Source organism: Paroedura picta, chromosome 17, assembly GCF_049243985.1.
Source record: "Paroedura picta isolate Pp20150507F chromosome 17, Ppicta_v3.0, whole genome shotgun sequence".
Taxonomy (NCBI): Eukaryota; Metazoa; Chordata; class Lepidosauria; order Squamata; family Gekkonidae; genus Paroedura; species Paroedura picta.
Window position 1 is genome coordinate 5,315,065 of NC_135385.1, and position 17,843 is coordinate 5,332,907.

Sequence of the window (17,843 nt, forward strand, 5' to 3'; positions counted from 1 at the left end):
CCTCTCTTTCTAATAAGAGGGGTGATGTAAACCCCGAGTCATGTCTGACCCTTGGGGTGAAGCCCTCTTGTGTTTTCTTGGCAGACTCTCTACAGGGTGGTTTGCCATTCCCTTCCCTAGTCATTACCGTTTTACCCCCCAGCAAGGTGGGTACTCATTTTACTGACTTCGGAAGGATGGAAGGCTGAGTCAACCTTGAGCCAGCTGTTGGGATCGAACTCCCAGCCTCATGGTCAGAGCTTCAGACAGCATGTTGGCTGCCTTACCACCCTGCACCACAAGAGGCTCGATGTAAACATAGAGTGGAGATTAGAGGAAAGATAGTTCAGCTGGTGCTCTGAACAGACTGGGGTCTTGGGAAGTGAGGCCAGATTTCTAGGTTTGTCTCTGGCATCAACCATAGACTTGGCAGAACTGATTGGGTTCCCGCAGGGTCCCTGTCCCACTCAGGAGAGTGTTCTATCAGGATGGGGCCAGAACTAAAAAGGCCCTGGTCCTGGTTGAGGCCCATTTAATAACTTTGGGGCCGGCCAAGGAATAGACCGGTGTAGTCAGCCACAGTCTAACAGGAGAGAGTACCCAGGAAGACTATGCTAAAAAGAGCACCACCAAACCATCTCTGCCACTTCCTTCCCGGAACACCCACGGATTGGGTTACCATGAGTTGGTCACAATTCAATGGAATATTATTCATGTTCATGCCAGGCAGTATATTTTCTGGAAGATGCCCTCTTGGTTTTCCCTGGTGCTGGAAACCTCTGGCTACCCACATGGGTGTCTTGGAATTCCTATGGCCAATTTTTTCTTCAAAGCCCTTCTCCCTTGGCAGTCAAATGTCAGGCAAAACACAATCCCATTGGGGTGGGGGGTGCTAATCTTTGCCAAACAGCACTCCCTGCATGTATTAATGAAAGATCAGACTATAAAGATGTTCGTTTTTGATTAGTTGCCCAGTCGTAGAACATTTAGCTTAAAAACTCGGTTTGGCGTTTTATCATCCGCAGACAAAATAACTCTGAGAGGGTATTCCCAGCCTCTGGATTATGGAGATAACACGGAGGGGGGAAATGCCATTTACATTTTCTTTCTTTTCACTGGGCAGCATACCCATGCATGCAAGGAAATTAAAATTCCAAACTTAATTGGATTTTCATACTCGCTTTAAACAGGTAATATTGTTGTTCTCTCTCTCTCTCTCTCTCTATCTCTCTCTCTCTCTCTCTCTCATAACTGTATCCAAATGTGAGGATTTAATTCAAGGACTGCCTTACCGAAGGGTTAAGGCTTCTCGGGAACAAAATGCTTTACTTAGCTCCAGTTCCCATCTCCCCTCACCCCTTATGTTTCTGAGAAGATAGGTCTCAACATCCCGGCCTTTCTATTGGGCTCTGAGAGGCAACAGTGAAGGTGAACCGGTGACCAAAATATGAATTGCTATAATACCTGCTCCAAATGCCGTTTGAAAGAAGAGGAGAAAAACAATGTATCGCTTATTTATCCTACATGGTCTATCGACGAATACGTATCTCAATTTCGATCCGACCTTTATCATTCTTTCTTGGCGCCTTTCTTCTCATTTGTTTTTTATTTTGGATTTTGTCCGCCATCTTGTTATTGTTATTGGTCTGGGTTGATTGGTTTATGTCTTAATGGGGGGGGGGAGGGCTGATTTTACCATTTTTTATTGTATTGAGTATTGTAAAGGCTACTTGCCTTTTTATTTGTAACCTGCCCCGAGCTGACTAGTTGGGAGGGGCAGGATATAAACCTAATAAACATGAACAACATATTTATTATTCAATTAGAAGACCACCCCTTTCTAGTCATGATCTTGGGGCGGTTACCAGCATATAAAACCAAAGGAAGCGACCTGTCAGTGGTTGTGCCCAGCAGAGAGTTGAAGAGAACTACCTGAAGGAGCCTCAAAGCAGCTTCCGATTGCCTTCCCTTCCTCTCCCCACAACAGACACCCTGTGAGGCAGGGGAGGCTGAGAGAGCTCTGACAGGACTGCCCTGTGAGAACAGTACTATCAGGACTGTGACTAGCCGAAGGCCACCCAGCTGGCTGCATGTGGAGGAGAGGGGAATCAAACCTGGCTCTCAAGATTAGAAGCAGCCACTCTGAACCACGACACCACGCCAGTGTCCCTGGATTTCCTTGGTGGCCTCCCTCGATGGTCCCAAATATTAATCACGGCGGAACCTGCTTAGCTTCTGAAATCTGACATGAGCAGGCTAACCCGAGCCATCCGGTAAATTATAGATGTCCGCAAACACCAAAACCTTTCTGGGGAGGGGAGGAGGTAGAAAGTTGCTCCGGCCAGTTGCTCTTTGTTTGAGAATGAGCTACCAGCCTGACTTTTGAAAGAAGGATTACATCACTTCTGTTAATGCGAGGGAAAATCCCAGAGGCGTGGATTTCCAAGCGTTGCATCAGTACCTTGGGGAGGAGAGCAAGGCTGGAAAAGACACTGCGGTGCTGCCGGTGAGTTGGATACAGATTGTGTCTTTTCCGATAATATTTACCCGCAGGGCCCTTGACCTTGATTCAGCGTGCTTGTGTGCAGCGGGGTGCCATGGGTCTTGGTGCTGGGTCTGGTACTTTTCAGCATTTCAGCAGCGATCTGTATGAGGGGGTGAAGGGACTAATTGCATTTTCAGAGGGTACCAAACTGGAAGGAGTAGCAAACACCCCAGAAGAGAGCGATAAAAATTCCAACGAGATCTGAACACGCTGGGACAGTGGGCAAATGAGAACAGGACGCAATTCAGTAAAGGAGAAGGGCACAGTTCTACGTCTGAGTCACAAAAACGAGAAGCAGCCATACTGGATGGAAAATACACTTCTGGGTAGCAGTGTGTGTGAACATGATGTTGGGGGTACCTGTGGACTAGAAGCTAAATACGAGCGGACAGTGTGAAGCAGCAGCAAAGAAGGTGAATGCTGTTTTGGGCTGTATCAGCAGAGGCGCCACATCAAAATCGTACGATGCCATCGTCTCGTATTGGTCAGACGGCACCTGGAGTCCTGTGTGCAGTTATGGAGGCCTCACTTCAAAAAAAGATCTGGACAAAATTAAGAGGGCGCAGAAGAGAGGACGAGGGTGATCCAGGGCCTGGGGACCCAGCCCTATGAGGAAAAGTTGAGGGACTTGGGAAAATTCCGCACATCTCATTTCAGTACCCTTTTTTAAAACGGAGATAACATAATCTTAAAAGGTACTGCCAAAAATGAGTGGGGGAACGGCTGCTTTTGGTTTGTGGCTTCAAGGTTATGCCATGATGACTGGCACAGGCCGAGGCAGGCCGAGAAGACCAGGGCAGGAGGGCATGGATGCCACACAGCATTGCTGAGCAAGAAAGAGAGGATGCAAATCAGTTCCCCTTTGGCACAAGCTTTCCTTGGCGTGCCCATCAAAGGGGGCGGTATGGAGCGAGAAGAGGAAAATAAGGTTAGGCAGTGTGAGTCTTTTTTTAAAACTCTCCCTCCGTTTCCACCCCTCAAACCGACTGTCACTGAGTGCGCGTAACGCCAGAAGGCATTTTTATCTCTGCGGGATTTAGGATCTGTTCTCGCCGCAAGATATAGGGTGCGGCGAGAACAGATTTGTAGCCACAATAAATCCCCTTCTGCAAGAAGCGGGCAAAAAGGGAACGGTGCGCCTCTAGCTTGTTCCAGGGCACTGGGCTTTTTCGGAGCTCTGTAGGAGGGCGAGTGGCATGAGGGTACTTCACCGCAACCACCGCCTGATCATAGCCCTTGTCTCTTGACATCCCGAACTCCTCGTGACCCTGAAAGGAAAAACAATCCAATCTGAATCAGGCAGCTCCAGTGAGCAAGTCTTGAAAGATCATTGTGTGAACCATCTTCTTGCATTGTGTTGTGTTGGTGGCTCTGCTGAGGACCGGGTCAGGAACTAGGGGTTCATGACACTGGAATCTCAGAGGGGTACAGTGCCCTAGACCAGGGATGGCTAAATGGTGGCAGGAATTCATGGGAATTTTAGTCCTTGGACATCTGGAAAGCCACCGTTTGACCACCCCTGCCCTGACGTCTTTCATCCAAAACACCCGGTTTCTCCTGGGCCCATTCCGCACACATAGGTTAATGCACTTTCAATGTGCTTTCGCAGCTGGATTTTCCTGTGCAGAACAGGAAAATCAACTTCTAAAGTGTATTGAAAGTGCATTATCTATTGCGTGCAGACTAGGCCCAGGGGAGTTGCTTTCTGTAGTCTGGAGATGAGCTGTCATCCTGGGGGATCCCCAGGTCCCACCTGGAGGCTGGCATCCCTAGTGGGGAGGGGGGGGAAATCACCTCTCACAAATAAATAAATGCATGATAATAAATCTGGAAGCCTTGGGCTGACAGGGGATAAAACCTGGATTAAATTGTACCCCACAAAGTAGCAACTGACAAAGTTCGAGATTTCCTCCAAAATCGAAAGCAAATGAATGGAATATTTTTTGATGTTTTCACCCCCGGGGGGAAGGGCATGCTTCCAGATTCCCTGCTGCACTAACAAAAGAAACCTAATTAAGGGATTCTAATGAGAGAAACGACTTAAAAAAAATATTGAGCTTGCTTTGATGAATTCCTTTGCTCTGTTTGCGGAGCAAATAAACAATGGTTCAGATGGGTTTTTGGGGGGTGTTAAAGTGTAAATTACGGCCTCGCTATCAACCGATCTTGGCAGCCAATTAAATCAAATAAATGTTGTCTCCTCGGGTTAGGAACAAATATAAATTAATCTGGCAACAGGGTCCACCAGAGTTGCACGGCTGGGGTGGGATTTAGGAACCGAAATGCCGGCGATTAATGTAAAATGGTTCCTGTTCGATTTGAACAGCCTTCCGTGACCACTGCTGAATGAAGGCCTGGGGAATACACTGACATCAATGCTAGAGTGGCCCTTGAACTTTGTGCAGAGTTCAAGTGGCTTCCACAGTAACGTTTTTGTCGGGTTTCACATGGCCTTCCGGAAATTCACAGGCCTTTCCCTAAATTGGCGAGATGTTCCCCAAGGATATTATCTTCCGTGCCATAGAAACTAAGGTTGGGTATTCTCAATGCTGTTCATCCTAACATCCTATAATCACTCCTAAGGCTACTGAATTACTGTTTTCTTTCATTCTCTCTACTGGAGTTGGCAAGGGATTGAACTGCATGCCAAGAAGAGGCTCTTTCACCGAGCCACTGAGGTCTTTCCCATCACTTACTGCCTGGTTCTTTTAACTGGTGATGCCGGGGACTGAACCTGGGACCTTCTGTGTGCCAAGCAGAGGCTCTGCCACTGAGACAGGGTCTAAGGTCAAGCACATCACCTCCTGCCTGGTCCTTCTACCTGGAGATGCTGTGGATTGAACCTGGGACCTTTTGTGTGCCAAGCAGAGGCTCTGCCACTGAGACAGGGTCTAAGGTCAAGGTCTTTCACATCACCTCCTGCCTGGTCCTTCTACCTGGAGATGCTGGGGATTGAACCTGGGACCTTCTGCATGACAAGCAGAGTCTGTTTGATTGAGCCACTGAGGTCTTTTCTACTGCCTGGTCCTTTTAACTGGAGATGCCGGGGATTGAACCTGGGACCTTCCGCATGACAAGCAGAGGCTCAACCACTGGGTCACAGCTCCCAAGAGAGATAAGAGTCCCACTGAACCTTCTCAAGTTCTACACGGCCTGTAAGACTGAGCTCTTCCACCAGGCCTACTGTTGAGGCCACCCAGGATAACAAAATAACATAAATATTAAAATGCCAGGACTCCTTCCTGTCCCTCCCTTCATCCTCACTTTTTTTTCTCTAGTTTTCTCCTGGAATTAACTTTATTCACCTCAGCACTTTATGTGGATGCTAACACTGATTACCTGTGCTTTTATTGATAATGACTTGCTTTATGCATTTTTATCCATTTTCTTGTTTTATCTAGTTAGTTGTACACTGCCCCCAGAAGGCAAACCTCAAGAGGGGTAGTATAAAAATTATTCAATAAAAGAAATTATATAGGTAATCGTGAATTTCTGCATTCTGCAGGGGGTGGACTACATGATCCTTGAGTACCCTTCCCACTCTATGATTCCACGAAATAAATATATATGATGGATCAAAGGAGCATGACAGCAGCCAGCCAGGTCCCCGAGGTGGGAGCAGAAAAGCCCAAATGCCTGTCATCAATTAATTGGATCTCTTTTTAAATTTTCCATCTACAGTCCACAATCTACAGGCCCATTGATTTCTTAATTGCACCAACTCTATCAGTCCAGCTGGGCCACTGTAGGAAAGTGCCAGAATCTAGTGGCTATCTGAAGACAACATCGGTGGTGGTATGTGAGCTTTCGTGAGTCATTGCACACATTTTCATCTCCCTGATCTATTGCCTCTTGGCATGCGGTCAGCTGTTCCGTCAGCCTCTTCCAGGAAGTAGGCCCCAGCTGGGGTGCCCAGAGCCAAAAAAACACACTCACCAAGTGTTTTTGTCAGCACCTCGGGGCCCGTTTTCTACACAGGAGACATTCTTTTACTGCAAGTTGCCTAGGCCATTTCACTCGCTGCCAGGATTTTACTTTCTTTAAAGGTGGGAGGTCTGAATCATCCATGGAAGGGGAGGCAGAAGGTAAGCTTATTAGTAAACCGTACTCCCTTGAGGAGACCCACACAGAAGAGTTTCCTTCCCACACCGGAGCCAGCTGCTTAGCTGGTTCTCCACTCTGAGAGTCCGACGAAGCTTGCAATGCATATTTTTCATAGGTCTGTTGTCTGATGGTGAAATCGCTCCTGGAAAAACTTGACGCTTATCCAGTCGCTGTTTCCCCCCGGGCCCACCATGCACAGCCTTTTGCTAGATGGAGAATCGAAACCCATTCTGCACACATTGGATAAAACCCTTTTGATGTGCTTTTGCAGCTGGATTTTCCCGTGTGCAACAGGAAAATCCGCTTCTAAAGTACACTGAAGGCTAGTTATCCAAGATGTGTGGAATGAGAGTCAAAATCCTAACCAGAGTCCAAGAGAAGTTGGGCAGAGCATCAACCACCCTCAGCAACAGAGCCAATTACAGGTCCACCAAATAAGGTGGGAGGGACTGCAACTCAGTGCAGACTTGCATACAGAAGGTCTCATGTTCAGTCCCCATCATCTCCACTTGAAGTTATGAGGTAAGAGGTGATGGAAAAAACTCAGCCTGAGAACCTGGAGAGTGGCTGCCAGTCTACGAAATATTGGCCTTGAAAGACCAAGGACTGGATTCGGTATCAGACAACTTCATATGTTCATGTACTTCAGTAGGTAATAATTCTCAGCTTTGCCTGAGACCCAGGAGAGACCTTGATTAAGTGAGGATTTGATGCAGCAGAAGGCTGCTTGATGTGTTCCTGTTCATGTGTTCAAGTTGTCTTCTACCATATGAGATCTTAGGTCTTGCCTGGCTCAGTATAGCAGGAGACACTCTCGGAGTTACTGGGAGCAGTGCAGAAGAAGATGAAGAAGACGAGTTGGTTTTTATATCCCGCTTTTCACTGCCCAAAGAAGTCTCAAAGCGGCTTCCAGTTGTCTTCCCTTCCTCTCCCCACAACAGACACCCTGTGAGATAGGTGGGGCTGAGAGAGCCCTGACAGGGCAGCTCTGTGAGAACAGCTCTATCAGGACTGTGACTAGCCCAAGGTCAACCAGCTGGCTGCAATAGGGAGGAGCGGGGAATCAAACCCAGCTCACCAGAGTAGAAGCCACCACTCTTAACCACTATACCAGGCTGATTACCAAGTTGTTTTTCATGTCCCTGATAACAAAGAAGAAGGGATGCCATCTCCAAGCATAGACTTGGGGAAGGCATGGGATTTTCCTAACGTCCCAAGGGATCAGCTTTGTAGGAACAGTAGGCATTTGTGAGTCTGTTCCTCACCAGGGATAATTCCAGTTGAAGTAGCAATTTTCAAAAAATTGGCCTCATCTTTGACATCTCTCTTTGTGTAAAGGTAAAGGTAAAGGTCTCCCCTGTGCAAGCACCGAGTCATGTCTGACCCTTGGGGTGACGCCCTCCAGCGTTTTCATGGCAGATTCAATACGGGGTGGTTTGCCAGTGCCTTCCCCAGTCATTACCGTTTACCCCCTAGCACGCTGGGTCCTCATTTTACCAACCTCAGAAGGATGGAAGGCTGAGTCCACTTTGAGCTGGCTGCTGGGATCAAACTCCCAGTCTCATGGGCAGAGCTTTCAGACTGTATGTCTGCTGCCTTACCACTCTGCGCCACAAGAGGCTCTCTCTGGGTACGCCTATACTAATGTATGCTCTTTGTGTTGTCATAAGCAGTTTGAAAAACATGCTGGGGTGTTGGGGAGTGGGCTCGATTCTTTTTTTTAACGTACTGTAGTGAAATCTTGCAGTCTTATCAACACTTCCCCTTCAAAGGTCTTCTGATGCTTCTCCTGAGGGAAAGGCCTGCAGATTTCCTTCAAATTCCACCTGAGGTAAAACTTGGTAACAATTCGGCAACATGTTGAAAGCACAGCACGGACACTTGGAGCGATTTTGCTCTCTCGCTCTCTCTCTAAACTGTTTTACTCCCTTTAAAGTTCCTCCTGTGGCTCTCACAGAAGTGCTTCAGATATTCTTTTGGCCTAAAATCGGTAATGCTTCTAGGTTTCCGATCCAACTTTTATCAATGTAAATAAGCAAAGTTCTACAGCTACCAGAGATAGTAGCCTTCACGCAACATACAAACGATAGGCATGCCCCACATGAGGCAGCATCCCAGGAGAAAATTTAGAAGTCAAAAATAAACCCATGACCACTTACTTTCCAGTTCTGACCATAGAGTTCCTAGCAATTCCTAGAGCTACCCAGAAATGACACATGTCAGTTTCTGATTTTGCAGTGTCTTGCTATGCTATCAGTGGGGAAGACGTTCATTGCTCTGACCTATGACCGGATGCATTCTCTGGGTCATCTGTATGATTTCCCGTATGCTCTGCCTTTGAATGGCTGTGTACAATAATTGGTAGTGTTATGGCAACAGCACCAGAAGATAGAGGGATCTGGTGGTTATCTGCAGCTTGGCCTTGAATGCTGAAAGGAACAACTGAGGTTACCTGGGCTGGGATTCTCTTGGGAAAGTGCCTATTCTAAATTGAGGTGTGCTTGAGGGTCATGGGGGCAATTGGGAAATATATTGATCTGTGTATATCTAGCAGCTCAGTTTCAACAAGAAGCCTCATGTATTCTATCTTGCTTTTTCAGTAAACCGGCTTTTGCTGCTACACAGTTTGGGTCATCGAGAAGTCAGTGGGACCGTGACAACACCAGCCCCATCGATTCCCAGAAACTCTATGGTAAGATCACCATAGAGTTTCTGGTGGATGCTAGAGCCTCCCTTGCCACATTCAGGTAGCTCTAGGAATTGTGAAGAACTATGTAGTCCAAACTTTCTGTAAATCAATGAAGCCTTCTTTTTCTTTTTTTATGTTTTTTATGTTTCTCCCCAAGATAATCACCCCTTTGGCCCCAGTTTCTGCCTGCCAATTAGCTGAGCATTGGTGGGCAATGGCTGGACTCAGCAGGCAGTCTCCTGCCATAAGGGGGAACTCTAATCATAAGAGAGAGAAAAGGACAAGATCAGCAGCACCCCTTCAAACGCACGTCAGTTCTGGAGACCTACATGTCACAAATGTCAGGTTCCAGTAAACTTCCCCAATAAGCAGACTCTTGGGTGAAGAAATCTCTTCATTGAAGGGTGAACAAAACAGGTTCATGATGCTTTTTGCTGAAACTAAAGTTAGCACTTGGGACCAACTCAATAAAAAGCTTAGAATGGCTACCAGTGTTAAGAACATGACCCAGTTCTGCAGCTCTACTTGTACACAAGGGCCACGTCGAACTTGATTGATTGATTGATTGATGGCAGCAAGGGGCTTTCAAGGCAGTTGAGAAGCTGAGCTGGTTGGTCATGGCCTTCCCCTGCAGAATCTTCCTTGGTGGTCTCTAATCCAAGATTTATGGAGACCCAGCAAGGGGCCTTCAAGGCAAGTGAGAAGCAGAGGTAGTTAGCTATATTTCTGCTTCAAAGCCCTCCACAAAAATCCAGATGCTATAGCTCAATGTTACCACACTTCAAGCCTGCCAAATCAAAAGCCATAAAACAGACTGCCCAAGACATGCCGAAGAGTTCCTGCCACCCAAGGTCAGATGATAACAAAGAAGTACTGAGGAGGAAATTTGCTGCGACCTTCCCTGGGGTCAAAAAGTCAGAACTACAATGTTCACATTTCCCATCAGCCCTTGTTCTTTGGTCAAGCACAGCTAAAAAAAAAACGACAGCAAATGACCCAAGGATGCACGGGAGAACTGCAACACAGATACAACGAAATGCCACCCAGCTCATGGAAGTATCATGGCAAGACCACGTGAGGGCAGGATCTCGACGACAAGAAAAACAGATCCCGGCACAAGGTTCTCCCTCAGAAGCCGCACTCAGCTGCAGTGCTATACTCTCCCCCCAAAAGAATTCAATGCGTTTTTATGATCCGGTTCATAAATTGGCAGACAACCAGAGGATGGCGGTCTCGGAGGAAAGTTGACTGCGCATAATTTGGCAGGCTTTTGATTCCCGCCTTTACGAGCTCCCCGTGTCGCACTTAAGAGATGACATGCTCACAAAAGGCTCACAAAAGATGTCGCCCGTGAGAGCAGAGGAGTTAGTTTTGGGGGGGGGGAAGAGACATCTTTTCAGTGGGGATAATTCTTAGTCTCTCCTCTCCCCCTGCTCCTTCCGTGACTCTTTCAAGCTCATTGTCTTTCTTCCGCTTTCTCTGGAAGACTTCCCTCTGACTCGGAGCTCGCAGGGACTGGGACCAGAGGGAGGGCAGAGACAGAAGCAGCATGGCGGACGCGGTCCCTTGGGGTAGTGGGACAATGCCTCCTATTATCCGGCTTCTTGAAAGGCAGGCTTAAAGGCACTCGTCTCTCTAACACGCTTCCTTTCATCCTTCCAGGCCCAAGGAGGGACACCGTCGGCATTGTCTCCTGCCTTTCTTGAGAAGCAAAGGAAACGCTGAAGGCAGATCTTGAGCCTTTCCAAAAAGAATTGACAGCCATCAGCCAGTTCTGACAAACTGTGGAATAGCAGATGTGGCTCGGGTAACATTAATGCAGTCAAGCACATGAGCACAGTGGCATAAGGACCACTGCCTTGGGTGGAACTCACCTCCTCCTGGATCTGAAAGGGCTGGACAAGGATATTGAAGGCCTTCTGTCCCCTGGAAGGACTCAGAGCTTTAATGGGCAATCAAGAAAATAGAATCAGGATCGTTAGAATCATAGAATCAGATTCCAATTCAGAGAACCTTTATTGGCATGAAACACAGTCTGTTGTTGTTGTTGTTGTTTTGCAGAGGTTGTTATTTTTGTCTCTTGAACGTAAGGACGGACCTTTGAATGTCCATTGTCCTTTCCCCCAGCCTTTTTGAGGAGGCTTGAGCCAAAGAGGCCGTGCTTCCCAAGGGCCAGTAGCCAATGTTATTGCCTCAGAGAGGATACATTTCTCTACCGGGGAGTCATCAGAATCACTTTTCTGCATGAATGACTCTTAGACCTTCCGTGCACAAAGGGATCTGTTTGCCGGGTTATGAAATTGCCGGTATCATAGCCGTGACTCCGATGCACCCGAGGAAGCTCCAAAGAGTTCTATTTTGCTCTCCAACGAGCCTTCGGAAAGAGGGCGCTTTCAAAATAACCTCCCCGCCTTTTTTTATTGGTTTTCGGGAGTTCAGCGTCACAAGCTGTCCTTCTCTCGCCCAATCTGTTCAGCTACCTCTTTTAAATTGAAAAATATGTTATTTTTTTTTTAAATGTTGTCTGCAAGGGGGGGGAGTTCCTGAAATAGTAAAAGGGAACATGTTTAGTTGAGTCGCGGCTGAATTGTGGTGTCCCGAGAAGTTCTGGAGCAGAGGTGGTTTGTCATTCCTTGTCTCTGCAGCAACTCTGGTGGTCTCCCATCCAGGCTGAAAGGGGAATCCACTGGGTGTTACAGACACAAGCTAATGGAGGCTGCCTGAATTCAGCCATCAGATTATTGTTTACTCAGAATTGCAGTGGCCCTCCAAGGTCTCAGGTTGTTCTCATCACCTCCTGCCTGGTCTTTTCAACTGGAGATGGTGGGGATTGAGCCTGGGACATTTTGCATGCTAATGAGATATCCTACCACTGAGCTACAGCCCTTCTCCATGGCTCTCCTGGGTCTTAGGTGGAGGTCTTTCATGTCATCTCCTGCCTGGTCATTTCAACTGGAGATGCTGGGGATTGAACCTGGGACATTTTGCATACTAATCAGATATCCTACCACTGAGCTACAGCCCTTCTCCATGGGCCTCCTGGGTCTCAGGTGGAGGTCTTTCACGTCACCTCCTGGCTGGTCTTTTCAACTGGAGATGGTGGGGATTGAGCCTGGGACATTTTGCATGCTAATGAGATATCCTACCACTAAGCTACAGCCCTTCTCCATGGCTCTCCTGGGTCTCAGGTGGAGGTCTTTCACGTCACCTCCTGCCTGGTCCTTTCAACTGGAGATGCTGGGGATTGAACCTGGGACCTTCTGCATGCCAAGCAGCTGCTCTGCTACAGAGTCATGGCCTTCCACATGTCCAACACCCATTATCCAATGATTCTGTCTAATATCTAGGTTCCTTCTGTTACATGGATCATATCTGTTGGCTTTACCGTGATAGCTGCATCTGGAACTCTTTTTAAAATATCTCCTAGTAATGACTAGCAATATGATTTCCCAAATAATGATCCAAATGCCTCCCCCCCACCCCCCACCCCCTATTCGTAACAGATGGCTTTTTTGAAAACTCAATCTCTGGGAGGTTTTTCACAGCAGCAATTAGCATCCAAGACTCAGAGAGAGAGAGAGAAAGATATTTTCCGCTGTTATGTTTGCTTAGCTAGTTGATGAAAGGACACAGAAATTGTGCGCAGGGATGAAAATGGAAACGCACCAACGTTCAGATCCGCTTCAAATCGGAATCATGGAACAAGCCAGGTTTGGCCTGGAAACCCTGTTCCTCCCTGCCTACTCCACGGGGTTCCCAAATCCACTGGCTTCTCAGGGAAGAACAGCTGTTTATTTTATGCTTTCCCGTCCCCAAAGGTGTCCCAGAGGGGCGTACAAACACCTTCCCTTCCCTCTCCCCCCAGCCGACACCCTGTTAGGTAGGTGAGGCTGAGAGAGAGATAATTCCCATGAGAGAATGAGGGTGCCAACGTACTTGTAGTGCTTTCGATCAATGACCTCTAATCATAGAATCATAGAATCATAGAATCATAGAATCATAGAATCATAGAATCATAGAATCATAGAATCATAGAGTTGGAAGGGGCCATACAGGCCATCTAGTCCAACCCCCTGCTCAACGCAGGATCAGCCCTAAATCTGGAGAGCTGGGTTTGATTCTCGTCCTTCACATGCAGCCAGCTGGGTGGCCCTGGGCTAGTCACAGTCCTGTTAGAGCTGTTTTCACAGAGCAGTTCTGTCACAGGTGTCTCAGCCCCACCTCCCTCACAGGGTGTCTGTTGTGGGGAGAGGAAGGGAAGGCGATTGTAAGCCACTTTGAGACTCCTGGTAGTGAAAAGCAGGGTATAAAAAACCAACTCTTCTTCTCCTTTATTCAAACCCTCCTCAGGACTTGGGTGGAAAATAGCTGAAGAATTTTTTTGTATTCATCTGCTTGACACCTGCAGACAGATAGCCCCAACCTTAAAGATTAACTACCCCTAGGAGGAGAAATCTGGGCACAGATCTTTGGTGATTCGAAATGTTGGAGGGGGAGAGGGCAGACAGAAAAACGGCAGGGAATATATTCGGGCGGTAAGAGAAAGTCCTTCAAACTTTCACACTCCTTCGGTGAGTACTTGAAAGAAAGACAGACCAAAAAGCCAACTCTCTCCCCGCCTCCCAGGACAGCATGGTGTTACTATTTATGGACCTGTTAAAGAATTAGAGCTGAAGTAATTAGACAGACAAGGAAGTTTTAATAAATGAATGCAATTATTGTGAAGGGTGCCGGGTTAGCAGCTCCGGAGAGGGAAGGCCGGGCTTCATTCACGGAGGACAGAAAACCTGATCAAAACCTGGCCCAGAACATTATGCATTCACACACACACACACACACACACACACACAAACTTCATATAGCTTGTATTTCGGGCCATTCAAGTTTTGTATGGCTATATTAAGGAATCCCGTGCCAAGTTATTCTTCTGTCGTCTTCCATGTCTCCAGAATCACCCACCCTATGGCAGCAGGCTGTGCGGAAATGCTTCCCTCAACCAAAATGGCGGACTTCCGAGACCCGCCATCAGCTTCCCCACCCATCTCCCTTGTACATCTCATCACTTGATCATTAACTTTGTTTACCCGTGAGAAACTTCGATTTCTAAATAAGTAACCTCGTAGAATGAACAATGAAAGCATTTGCAACAAAGGCATAGTCAGGACTGAAGTACAAAGCTTTAAGCGACTTTAACAGAGGAGGAAGTCCTAACAGTCTCCTCTCTTAAAGCCTGTTTCCTTCCTCAAACTATGATATCCCTTTTAAGCAGTCAGTGCTTTGCTCTCGTACAAGTTTAAACTTTGCCAACAGTTTCTATCTCTGGTCTCCCAGAGGCATAGTTGGGCCCAATTGCCTTCGCTTAGGCCAAGGCAGAGCGTTGTGCCCAAGCTTCAATAAACTCCAAGGCCAGCCGGGAAGCTGAACTGCCTTTATTGAAAGCCGAAATGTTCTTCCTTCTTCTCACTGCCCTAAGCTATTTCCAGAATCTGAGCGGGAAACATCACACTGCAGTGTTTCATGAAGGCAAATGGCAACAAGAGGAGGAAAGTGGCTCATCCTGCAGGTGACGTTCAAGGCCTACCTGGATCCATCTACCTCTTTGCATGTCCGGACAGTGCCCCGTTCAAAAAACAAACCACATTTAATGCCAGGGGAACCCAGATTTATTACCAGGAGAATTGGACTTTGCCGTTTGTCAATCTTCATATTCTTGCTGGTTTGTAAAGTGAAATGTTTGCTCACTGTTTTTTGAGCCACTGAGGTCTTTCCCATCCCTACAGGTCTTTCATGTCACCTACTGCCTGGTCCTTTTTACTGGAGATGCTGGGGATTGAACCGGGGACCCTCTGCATGCCAAGCTGAGGCTCTGCCACTGAGTGAATGAGGTCTTTCCCATCACCTTCTGCCTGGTCCTTTTAACTGGAGATGCCGGGGATTGAACCGGGGACCCTCTGCATGCCAAGCTGAGGCTCTGCCACTGAGTGAATGAGGTCTTTCCCATCACCTTCTGCCTGGTCCTTTTAACTGATGATGCCGGGGATTGAACTTGGGACCTTCAGCGTGCCAAACAGAGACTCTTCCACTGAGCCACTGAGGTCTTTCCCATCCCCTCCTGCCTGGTCCTTTTAACTGATGATGCTGGAGATTGAACTTGGGACCTTCAGCGTGCCAAACAGAGACTCTTCCACTGAGCCACTGAGGTCTTTCCCATCACCTACTGGTATTTCATGTCACCTACTGCCTGGTCCTCAAGTATGAGGGCCTCATAGCTTTTAGGTCTTTGAAGGTCAAACCCAGACCTAAAGGTGTTTCCTCTCTCACCTGCTGCCTCCACAAAACAATGTTGACTTCAGCAGAGGAATTACGGCCTTTGGGCTCTCCTTCCTTTAATGGTACTAACAAAATGGGGCTCAGACTCTGAAAATCTTATGCGGGGAAAATCTGGTGGTGCTCAGAGTGCTCCTGGGCTTGACTCTGAAGGCCAGACAACAGGTCTTTAGTGGTTTCACAGCACTTGGAAGAGAAAAGGCAGGTGGGTGGATCAGCTCCAGTCTGATGCAGGGATGCCAGCCTCCTGGTCAGCCCTGGAGATCGCCCAGTCTTATAGCTGACTTCCAGAAGAGCAAGGGTAATTCCTTGGAAGAAAACAGCTGCTGAGGCTCCTCCCCCAGTCTCCACCTTCTCTGGGTTCCACCCTGCCCCCAAATCTCCAAAAATTTCCCAACCCAAAGCTGATAAGCCTACAGTCCAAACTCAAAAGCACACTTGATCCGATAGATACGGCTCTCCAAAGTTTAAAAGGAAAAGCACAATAGCTTGAAATACAGTGTGGCTTTCTTTAAATTGTTTGCCCTTTTAAGTGCAACATTAGAATTCCCACAAAGGGCTGGATAATTTTTTTACTTTATCCGTCCTCCCGCCCCAGACGCTCTTGGCACTTTGAGGAAATTGTTCGGGTTTTAACCAAGCTCACGTTGACCCTTTGGAAATGCCTTAATTTACAAATAAAGGCACCCCATGATGCTTATCTTCCAAGCCCGCCTGAAAGCTTCAATCGGCGTCTGTAATTTTAAGAAAAGCTATCCCTCTGAGCTACCCGGGGCTTTGCTTTGCAGTGAGATAACCTTAAGCTAACACTTCCTTTTTTTCATTTGTTCACAAAACTTATATCAAACCTGACGTCTTATTTACAGACAGGGCAGGCAGACAAAGGGAATAACTATCCTCCAGCGTTTGTCATCACGCCAGTCCAAATCCCAGTTAATCCCAGCACACAGCCTCAAAGCCAATGGGAAATCCAAGAGGATTCCGAAAAACAGGCCAAAGTCCAAAATGGGAGACTCCGAGCTGAATGCAGACTGAGAGGTCAGTCTGTGACAACCAGACACATGGCTTCTACACAGTCGCTCTCTTGTTGGCTGCTTTTAAACATCATATTAAGTGATCGCCAGCCACGTCAGTCCTGCTCCTGCAACGGCTCCTCTTCGCCAGCACGGGAGACAGTGCTGTGCTGCAAATCTGGCACTGTGCCTCCTGTATTGCAGTTCCCTCCTCTCCTGTGCTGTTCCCAAGGATCTGGTGGCTGGGGAGTGAACTTTAATATTTATTATTTATTTATGTATTCCATCCATCCATCCATCCATCCATTCATTCATTCATTCATTCTTATGCCACCTTTTCTCCTCAATGAGGGCCCAAACTAGCTGACATTCTTCTCCTCTCCTCCAGTTTCTCTTCACAACGAACTTGTGAGGTCAGCTAGGTGGGGTAACTGTCCCAAGAGCACACAGTGACCATGTGTGGGGATTCGAACTCAGCTCTTCCAGAGACGGGTCCGGCCCTTTTAACCAGAATATCACATTATCATTTCAGCTAGAAATCAACCCAACAACGGTTATAAAGTACATCATCATAATAAGGAACTTCAGCAATTTACCTTTAAAAAAAATGTTTGGAAAGGAGACGAAAATGCCTTTTCTATGAGAGTTGTATTCCCCGCCTCAAAATAAAAGGCTGGGGGGTGGGGAATGCTCTTCAAATATCCCTCCTGATATATCACATTAGACACATTGAATTGGGTTGCATCAGCAATGTTGCATTTTGGAGCATCAGCCGAGTAATTTGGTGTGACGGACTTGTGATGCGACCTGTCATCTGGAAAATTGGAAAGATGCGATTTCCTGAACAAAAATGCTTTTTGAAGCTTTGGGGGGGTATTTCCCCACTGATGGTCAGCCAGCCCTTGTTGAGGGACAAGAGAGGAAATGGGGTCTGGATTATCCTTGTGAAAGATCCCAAAACCTTGGGTGCCAATAAACCCTTCCCGCAGAGAGCCCCTTTCTATAAACGGTGAAATAAATACGAGAAGAAAAAAAACTTCCATATACAACAAATATAGATCAGGGTGTCCCAACCTTTCTGAGCATGTGGGCATTCACTCAGGGTGCTGGCTGTAGCCACAGGGCTGCCACAGGAGGTGAAACCAACCACAAAATGGCCACCACAGGAGGTGCGACCAACTGCAAA

The 17,843-nt window shown here is 47.3% G+C and overlaps 1 long non-coding RNA gene across 2 annotated transcripts in view; it reads left to right on the forward strand.

Annotated features, from left to right (window-relative positions):
* The window catches only part of LOC143827435 (uncharacterized), a 99,703-nt gene extending 87,913 nt beyond the window's left edge, over positions 1-11,790 (forward strand). For both annotated transcript variants that reach the window (XR_013227308.1, XR_013227309.1), the window contains 2 exons: positions 9,229-9,320; positions 10,980-11,790. This is a non-coding gene — a long non-coding RNA (uncharacterized LOC143827435). The remainder of the gene's footprint in view (positions 1-9,228; positions 9,321-10,979) is intronic.
* Positions 11,791-17,843: the final 6,053 nt, after the last annotated feature.